The sequence below is a fragment of the Elephantulus edwardii genome, unplaced genomic scaffold (assembly GCF_000299155.1).
Source record: "Elephantulus edwardii isolate Elephantulus edwardi_28Jun2011 unplaced genomic scaffold, EleEdw1.0 scaffold00162, whole genome shotgun sequence".
NCBI classification, from domain to species: domain Eukaryota; kingdom Metazoa; phylum Chordata; class Mammalia; order Macroscelidea; family Macroscelididae; genus Elephantulus; species Elephantulus edwardii.
The window spans coordinates 219,979-229,920 of NW_006399912.1; the positions used below are offsets into that span (position 1 = coordinate 219,979).

At 44.4% G+C, this 9,942-nt stretch overlaps 1 protein-coding gene and 1 pseudogene across 1 annotated transcript in view; one reads left to right on the forward strand and one right to left on the reverse strand.

Annotated features, from left to right (window-relative positions):
* Nucleotides 1-9,942, reverse strand: part of CLEC16A (C-type lectin domain family 16, member A) — a 262,635-nt gene that overhangs the window by 115,955 nt on the left and 136,738 nt on the right. The gene's annotated exons all lie outside the window — the stretch shown is intronic.
* Nucleotides 4,163-4,584, forward strand: LOC102855261 (annotated as a pseudogene).

Sequence of the window (9,942 nt, forward strand, 5' to 3'; positions counted from 1 at the left end):
GGGAAGAAGCCACAAAGCTGCCATGCATTCCCATGCTTCAAATGCTATGTGTGTCCCGGCCTCTCAGATTCCGGGTGCACAACATCTATCACTTCAGCAGTGGTGCTCACTTGCCTGGGATTCCAAGCTCAACACTGGACCTGCCCCCAGGAGCCTTCTGGATGCGCCTCAGCCCGCCCTGCCACCTGCACTTCGGATACAAGGCCCAGGCCCTCCACCCCCTCCTCCTGAAAGTCATCTTTTCAGGAAACTTAACGCTTAATTCACAAGCCTGTGTGACCTCCGGCACTTCTCAGTGTGTCGGCTGGACAGACACAGTTGGGAGGCCAAGCTCTGTCCAAATGCCTGCGGGGACCCTTCCAAAGAGAAAACAAATTTGACTCTGCCCAGCGTGCAGCCAAGATGATGAATGCTAATGAGGGTTTTTATTACGAAAGTTTCCACAGTAAGCGTGACACTGAGGATTTTCTAGGGATTCTCTTTAAGTCTCCTGACATGTCTAGAGGCAGGCACTGCTGTCTCGACTGTGAAGATGAGGAAAAAAGGCTCAGAGAGATTGACACATCTGCCTGAGTCACATGACTGGGACTCCAATCCAGGCTTTCCTGAATCTAGGGCTGTGGGTCTTAGATATTACACGCAATTCACCCTCCTACCCCAATTAATCTAACTTTGCATATTCAATGACTCTCTCCCTGACCCTTCTTCAACATATAGCCTTTGCCTAGACTCATCATAGGTTATTAATATATAGTCTCATTTGCTTGCTCTCTCTTGGCCTAGTGGTAAGAAGCTGCACTGCGATCCTGAAGGCATGAGGTTTGAATCCTCCACATGCTCCAGGGGAGCAACATGGCAAATATTGAGGGTACCATGGACTGCTAGGAAAACAAACAGATTCATCCTGGAAAGGGTCAAATCAGGCTGCTCCTTGGAGGCAAAGATTCTGAGGCTTCATCTGACATACTTTGGACATGTTGCAAGGAGGGACAAGTCCTTGGAGAGGGACATCATGCTTGGGAGGGTGGAGGGACAGGACAGCGCAGGACAGGAAGACCCTCTATGAGGTGGACTGACTCAGTGACTGGGGTAATTGGGATGGGTGTATATCGGAGACAGTGTGATTGGCACAGGACAGAGCAGAGTTTAGGGATGTTGTACATAGGGCCGCTATGAGTCGCAAGCGACTCGATGGCACATAACAACAACAACAACAACAACCTCCAAACATTCTTTAAAGTTACTTAGACCCCATCCCCACCCCCTCCAAATCCAAGGCCTAAACTAGATTCATGACTGTCAGGGTTGGGTTTTTTCTTTTCTAAGTTTTTTGGGGTTTTTTAGATTTTAACAAAAATTTATAGAGAATTTGGATTTCCATTCATTCATTGTTGCACACTGCCAGATGTGCAGGCTGGGTTTAGAAGAGATCATGGTACTATGGATATTATAGCTAATGTTAGATGGATGTTGGCAGAAAGCAGAGAATACCAGAGGAACTACCTGTGCTTCACTGACTATACAAAGGCTTTTGACTATGTGGATCACAACAAGCTGTGGCTCACTCTGAGAAGAATGGGAATCCCAGAACATTTGATTATGCTTATGCAAAACCTATACTTGGACCAAGAGGCAGTCATCAGAATGGAGCAAGGAGACACTGCATGGTTCAAAATTGGGAAGAGGTCTGCCAGGGATTATTTTGTCTCCATACCTTTTCAATCTGTATGCAGAACAGACCATCCAGGATGCTGGGCTGTGTGAGGAGGAATGTGGCATCAGGATTTGTGGAAGATTCATCAACAACCTGTGTTATGCAGATGACACAACCCTGCTTGCTGAAACTGAGGAGGACCTGAAGTGCTTGCTGCAGAAGGTCAAGGACTGCAGCCTTCAATACAGATTGAAGTTCAACATCAAGAAAAGAAAGATTCCTACCACTGGGCCAATTAGCAGCATCATTACAGATGGTGAAGAGATTGAAATAGTTAACTGTTATAGTTTGCTTGGCTCTGTAATCAACACTCTTGGTACCAGCAGCCAGGAAATCAAGAGACAAATCGCACTGGGAAAGTCAGCTGTCAGGGACCTCTCCAGAGTACTGAAGAGCAACAATGTCAGGCACTAAGGTGCGCCTGATTTGGGCTATAGTCTTCACAATTGCGTGCTATGCATCGGAGAGTTGGAAGTGACTAGGGATGATAGAAAACCTGGAGAGGGTGAAGCCTGGCTGTTCCTTGGAGGCAAGGATTCTGAAGCTTTGTCTGACATACTTTGGACATGTTGCAAGGAGGGACCATGTTGGAAAGGGACGTCATGCTTGGGAGGGTGGAGGGACAGAGCAGGAGAGGAAGACTCTCGGTAAGATGGATCAATTCAGTGGTTGAGGTAATGGGAGTAGGTGTGTTGGAGACAGTGAGGTTGTCACAGGATAGAGCAGGGTTTAGGGTTCTTGGACACAGGGTCACTATGAGTCACAAGCAACTTGATGGCACATAACAAAAACAATCCCTCCCAGTTTGCTTTTATCTTTAAAAATAATTCTTTTTGCAGTTTCCTACCCACCCCCAACCCCAGCCACCTTGCTATGCAGCTTTTATTTTGGATTGTTGTCATGCAAGTAATACCTACTCATATATTCTTTTTAAACAGTCTTTTCCTTCATCTGTTTCAGTGCAGTGTACATTATATATGCCTTATTTTCTTAGTTTCCTCCCAATCCCCATGTCAGTCCTATTTTGTAACAGTGGCACTATGCAGTATTTGTCCTCTTGTGACTGATATTTCACTCAGCATGTCCTCCAAGGTCACCCATTTTGTACAATATTTTATGAGTTCCTTGTTTTTTTGGTTTTTTTTTAGTTCCTTGTTTTAAGTGCTGCATAGTATTCCACTGTGTGAATATACCACTTCTCTATCCATTCATCTATTGATGGGCACTTTGGTTGTTTCCATCACTTTGCTATTGTGAACAACATAGCAATAAACATAGGTGTGAATATATCTGTTTGGGTGGCAGTTTTTATTTCTTTAGGGTATATTCCCAGTGGTGGAACTGCTGGGTCAAATGGTGTTTCTATTTCCAACTTTTTGAGAAAGCTCCATACTGCCGTCCATAGTGGTTGTACAATTTTATACTCCCACAACAGTGAATAAGAGTTCCAGTTTCTCCACAACCTCATCAGCATTTGTTGTTCACTGTTCTGTTAAATTTTGCTATTGTTACTGGGTTGAGATGGTATCTCACAGTTGTTTTGATTTGCAACTCTCTGAGAACTAGGGATTTTGAACCTTTCTTCATGTGTTTGTTAGGCATCTTTAATGTTTTCCTAGGTAGCTTTGTTTGTTTTTTAAAAAAAGTCTTTCTTGGTATTTCATAACATTCACAATGTTCAAAAGTACAGACCACTTGTCTTGCAGAATATGTTACATCCTGAAAATAGTCTTTCATAATATTTGTTACATGTTACCTCATTTTTCACCTGGACTGAGAATTTTCCAAAACTGACTAACGGAATCACAAGGCAATCGCTGGTCATGCAGAGGTGCGCATTAGTGAACTCAGGTTCTCGTGGACTTGCAATCAAACCACAAGAACTTGCTAGGGACACTTCTTGGTACTTTTAGGAAAAATGGCTCTCTGGGCCCAGTGTTGTGGGATGAGGGTGTGGAATGTTAGGAACTGGGATGGCAGGTTGAGTACTACAAGAAAGCAATGGGTCACAGTGAGTGGAACTGTCCCAGAACTCATGTGGGGATGGAAACTACAGAACAGCTGTTGTCCACCAGCTATTTATGCACAGCCTTCCTTGGGCCTTACAGGGGCCGCCACAGGCATGTATGCCTCCTGATGCTTTCTCCTTCTGAGCTGAGGTGCCTCTGTTCAGAAAGGGTGAGCACCTTGCCTAGAAGGCATGGCCAGGCAGGGGCATCATGGTACAGGACACAAAAGGTCCACACGGAGTTTTTCTAGCCAGGATCCTGTGGATCTGACCATTCCACATGGGAAATCCCTGTAGGTGAGGAAGCTGCAGAGGGATCAGAACTCCAGCATACCACTCTATTCATCTGAGAATTAAACTCTGCTTCTGTTTCATGTTCTGGACTGTGACTATAACTTGCTATCAAAAATCTAAATCCTCTCCCATTGCTGGCTCTCTGAATGATCGAAGAACGGATTGCTGAATTCAAGGAATTCAAGGAAGCTTTCTCTCTATTCGATAAAGATGGTGACGGCACCATCACAACAAAGGAACTTGGAACCGTCATGAGGTCACTGGGTCAGAACACAACAGATGCAGAATTACAGGATATGATCAATGAAGTGGATGCTAAAGGCAATGGCACCCCTGACTTTCCAGAATTCTTGACTATGATGGCTAAAAATATGAAAGACAAGAACTGTGAAGAAGTCCGCGAGGCGTTCCAAGTCTTTGACAAGGATGGCAACAGTTACATCAGTGCCACAGTGTCACCTCACGACAAACGGGAAAAACTAACAGATGCAGAAGTAGATGGAATGATTAGAAAGCAGACATCGACGGTGACAGACAAGTCAACTACAAAGTATTTTTACAGATGTGACTGCAAAATGAAGACTTACTTTAAACTAATTTTCCCCACTTCTAGAAAAAAACAGAATCTTTTACTTACCTCTCGGGGGAAAAAAAAAAAAGAAAAAAAGATCTAAATCCTTTGTGGTCTATAAAACTCCCTGACTTTCTACCTAGGTGTATGGAACCACGCAGCACAATGTAGGACAGTTCAGGTGGGTTTAGAGAACTCTACTTTTATCCATCATGGGTCACCATTTTGGTATATTTGACATCCCAGTGGCACAAGGTTCAGCATCACAGCAACCCCAGGTTACCTCAATACCCATGGTAGACAGTGTTTGGTGGAAATTCCAGTTTAAGACAGGTTTGAAGGCAAGAGTGGCATTTATTTCCTAAACAACATGCCTCTGGAAACTCAATGAACTTTGATAAATGACAATAGTTATAGAAAGGCTTCAGGCCTTCTGTTCATAGGGTCGCTCTGTGTCACGCTCAACTCGACAGGAATCAACAATAACATACTTTTAACCAGTGTCGTGGGTGATGGCTGGCAGTGGTCTGGATTTTCATAGACTCCAACTTGGGTTCCTTCTACTCCATGCTACCTATGCTTGCATACTTGTGTGTGTGTGGTGAGAGCAAAGAAACCAGATGACAGTGATGTAGTGCATGCCAGATGTGGAGAAGAAAACAGAGGGAGAAAACTGGTGGAGAAAGAGCCACTGCAATGTTCAAGAGGGAGGCCAGGAATCAGTGACAAACTGCAAAGACCCGACGGAAGCACCTTATGGGAACACTCGGGAAGCACCTGGTGAAGAGAGAGCCACAGCAAAGACCAAGAGGTAGGAACCTACCTGCCATATTATCATCCCCATAAAGCTACTCTTTACATTGAGATCAGAGAATGTCCTTTGACGCCCAAATCTAGTCATATCACCAATTAGCATAGTCCACAGGGAGTTATGCAAAAGTCATGCCTGTCTCATGGTTCTGATCTATTAGTGGGTGCTTGATGGGCAGTCTCCTCCTGCGTGATTTACAGCGTAGGAAACATACTGAACAGTCAGCTAGGAGTTGGTTCAGACTCAAAGGCAATGAATGAATTAGTGAGTGTTCTTCAGATAAAACCCTAAATCCTTGACCTACCTCCAAGGCTTGGAGGCTCAGCCCAAGACATCCTCTTCAGTCCACATTATCTATCCGTTCACCCCTCACCCTGCCCTGTGCCTGCCCTCAAGCCACATGGCCATTGTTTCTTTTCCAGAACTTCCCGTCTGCTACAGGGCTTTTCCTCTGCTGTGTCCCATCTATATGGCACCCACATCCTTACGCAGCTCTCAGAGTAGCTTCGTCAGAAGCCTGCCGACCTCCTGACAGGTCAAACCCTGCCATGTGCTCTGGCAGCAGGTAGCACAGGGGCCATCGGACCTCGATCTGTGTGATGCTGTGTCAGTGTGTGGACTTCAACGACAGACTGCTGGTTTCCCACTCATAATTGGTCTGCTCTTGAGTGTTCCCTCAAACTCACCTCATGAAAGCACAGTATGTGGCCCAGAGCTGCCACTGCTGCCTCTCTGGGAAGACTGCCCTTCACTTTGCCATGAAGCCCTTCCTACTCATCTAGTTGTTAACAGCCCTTTCTTTTATGAAATGCCAGTGAATATATACTTTATTTCAAAGACAAAAACATGACCATTTGGAAAAAGAAAAAAACTGGCAATCCTTTTTCCAGCGGTTTTTGGTTTTGGCGTTCCCAAGGTTTGAGAGAACAATTACTACTATGATGTGCATTTTCCAAGCTCCTAGGAAGTACATCCAAGCCTGAGTGAGCAACGTCGGACTCCACCCTGCATTCGGGTGGCAGGGCCCCTGACTGGGAGGGCTACAGCATCCCTCATCTGGGCCAAAGAGGCCAGAACAGTTCTTCTTACCCCTCAAAACAATGACACTACACACATGATGCAACGTTCCGTAGAATGTTCCAGAAAGCATGAGCCCCGAAGGACAAGTCATAGTAACTGACTCAGCAGCGATGCAATGAGGCAAGTTCTCTCCCACTGAGGGCCTGCTGTGCACCATGATGTCATCTGAGCATCTCGGCCACCTTCGTCAGAGAGAATTTTAGAACACAGGGCTGCAGAACCTCACAGATATGCCACCCCTGGGCATGGTCACCAGGTTGATCACTCCATCAGACACCCATGGTCCACACTGGTGACATGCTTGAGCGCATCCACAGGCCCATCCATTGGGACTGGCCTGCCCTGATTCCAGCGCAGAAGGGGGGCTGGGAAGCATGCAATTTCCAAATGGCGGCAGCCAATTTCATTAGGAAGAGTGACCCAAGTACTTATCTGTTACAGATAAGTGTTTATAGGTATGTCTTCCATTTGCTTGAAAAGATTCTGGGCTAGGGACGGCATTGGTGGTGATATTTTAAAGAGATGGCGAGGTAGATGAAATAAAACTTCACCATATGGTAATAGCTGTTGAAGCTGAGAGCTGAGTATATGGAGATTCACTGAGCTATTCTCCATAAATTGAATCTATTTGATCTAGCCCTTCCTCCCTCATGCACTCCCTCTCACTCTCCATCTGCAGACTACATCTGTGTATTCTTGACCTCTGCTCCCTACCCCCACCACTTTCCTCGCTAGTGAAAAACAGAGCAGGCCTTTCTCTACTGTGTACACAATCTGGTTGCTTCTTTAGCATCTTCAAAGCTCCTTGTCAGATGCCACCCTGCCAAGACTCACCTGTCAAGCTTGGCCTTGTGTCCTGCTGGGAAGTCACCATGTGCTGCTTTCATCAGCTTGTGGGGCATACACTATACACTGTGGTTTCTAATCAGAGTGTGAAGAATTTAGTCAATACATTTTATGTCACTTCCTTCCTGAGGCTGCAAATGACCTTCCTTTAAGTCTGGCTAACCTTAGCAAATGAGATAGAAGTTCCCGAAGGCCAGCATGTTCCCCAAGCTCCAGCAGGGAGATGACATGCACGCCAGCAGAAGGCTGCCCAGCTTCCCTCAGCCACTGACAGGAACGCCTTTCCCTCTGCTGCTTCCTATGCTTTTATACTCTGAAGGCAGTTTATAGGTGGAAAGTGAGATACTCTAACATTTAGAAGAAAACTCGAAAAAGATTCAAGAACAAAATAAAACCAACCAACAGAAACCCATGCACAACTCATTCAAGTACCATGTGCTTCTAAAATCCCTAATTCCTAGTGTTCTCTCGGGAGTTGCAAGCTTTAACCAAAGACATCATTTGCAACCTTGCTGGGTAAAGACAGACAGTCATTACTTTCTTAATAGCCAACTACTAAAAAAGCCTCAGTTAAGTGATCTCAACTAGTAATGTAGCCAATTAAAGTTGACAAGTGAAATATTTAACCTTTATTTCAGCAGGTCATTCCAGGGGGGAAGGGAAATAATGTGGATTTCTAGCATACAGTTTCATTCCATTTCACAGACGTAAACATTCTTGATGTCCTGATGGAGTGGCCTTCTTTCAAAGGTGAAAGGGTCAAAGCAGATGGAGACCTCGCACAAAGGGGACATCGCCTTCCATTCTTCCAAGAAAGGCGGGGGAGAGAGGGAGGAACAAGGCAAGAAAGGAAGGTAGGCAACCAGGAACCACACATGATAACCAGGCACTGAGAATCCTGCATGTGCCACACAGGGTGTCACACTCTTCTATCCATATCATATATCATATCATATCATATCATATCATATCATATCATATCATTCAACCAGTAGGCGAATCCCTTGGTGATGCCAACTTTCAATACACTTAACTGTTAACCAAAGGTCTGAGGTATGAGGATGTCCAGATGTTCCTCAAAAGAACAATTTACTTCTGAAATCTCCCAGCCACTGAAAATTCCATTGAGTACAGTGTGACTCTGACACTTGTGGGGTTGCCATGAATCAGAACATAAGCCAACTTTTATTTTTTAAAATAGTACTGACTACAGTGTATTGAGTAGAGTTACAATGTTTGGTTATGAAGCCTGGAGTTTTTGATCGTTTGCTAACTAGAAGCTTGGCAGTTCAGATCCACTAGGACTAGAGAACGACTTCTACAAAGATTACAGGCAAGAAAACCCTCTGGAGTAGTTTTAGTCTGCATGAGCTGTATTCATTGAGACTGTAATGGTGGGAATAAACTTGACCATAATAAATAGTTTTTAGATTTTTGGTTTCATTTTTAACAGCTTGGCCACATATTTTGTCCAATCCTTAAAACAGACTTGCAATGTAAGAAATGCCATCTTCATTTTACAGGTAACTTGGGATATTGATATTACTTATTCATGGTGGCACAGCGTAGGTACGCTCGCAGAGTGAGGCAGGAGTGTCTGGCTCGAGAGTAATGATCAATGTTCTCTATCAGTTACTGGTTATACAACTAATTCATTTTGTCAAAGTTTACTGCACTGCATATTAAAACCTGAATTTTACTGTATGTAAATTATACCACAATGTTGTTGTTGTTGTTGATTGCTGTCAGGTCAAGCATGACTCATAGTGACCCTATGAACATAAGACTTCCTGAGGCTTTTCTGTAACTATTATCGTTCCTCAAAGTTCGTATAGTTTCCAGAGGCATGCTGTTTAGGAAGTGGATAGTGGAAAGAAGCTGCGCTGAAATCCTGAAGGAGCACATTTCAAATCCGCTAGCTGCTCCACAGGAGAAGGAAGGGCAATCTCCTCCCATGAGATTAACTGCTTCTGAAAACCTGCCAGAGGGTCAGCTATGGGTTGGTTCCCACCTGATATACACAAGAACAATAGGTAGCATGAGTTTAGGTATACCACGATAAAGCTAATTAAAACCACAATGACCCAGTCCTCAACATACACTACATACAAAAAGCAAGCCACTAGGGTGTCAGAACACTTGAAAATTGGCTTTTCTGGCCATTGCATTTGCTCCTAGTGGACACAAATAAACTAGTAGGAAACTTAAAAAAAACACACCCAAAACAAAAAAAAAACCCAATCCAGCAAAAAACAGTGGACACATGGTCTTCTAAATCATCAACAGCTGTGGAATCAATGTAAGAGAGTACTTTCCACACTGTAATAAAGGGTGGTGACAGTGCTGGAGAGACTGTAAAGAGACTGAGAGGCTCTGCTGTGAAGAGACTGTGGCAAGATGTAACCAGAGGAACCCTGAGGATAAAAGTCACAGTTAAAAGTTTTGCTTGCACTCCTTAAGAATAGAAGAACGGTAGGAGGTATCTCACTCCCTGATTTCAAATCCTACTACACTGCCGTAGTAGTAAAGACAGCATGGTACTGGTACAATGACAGACACATAGATCAATGGAATCGAATTGAGAATCCAGAGATCAACCCATCTATCTATGGTCAACT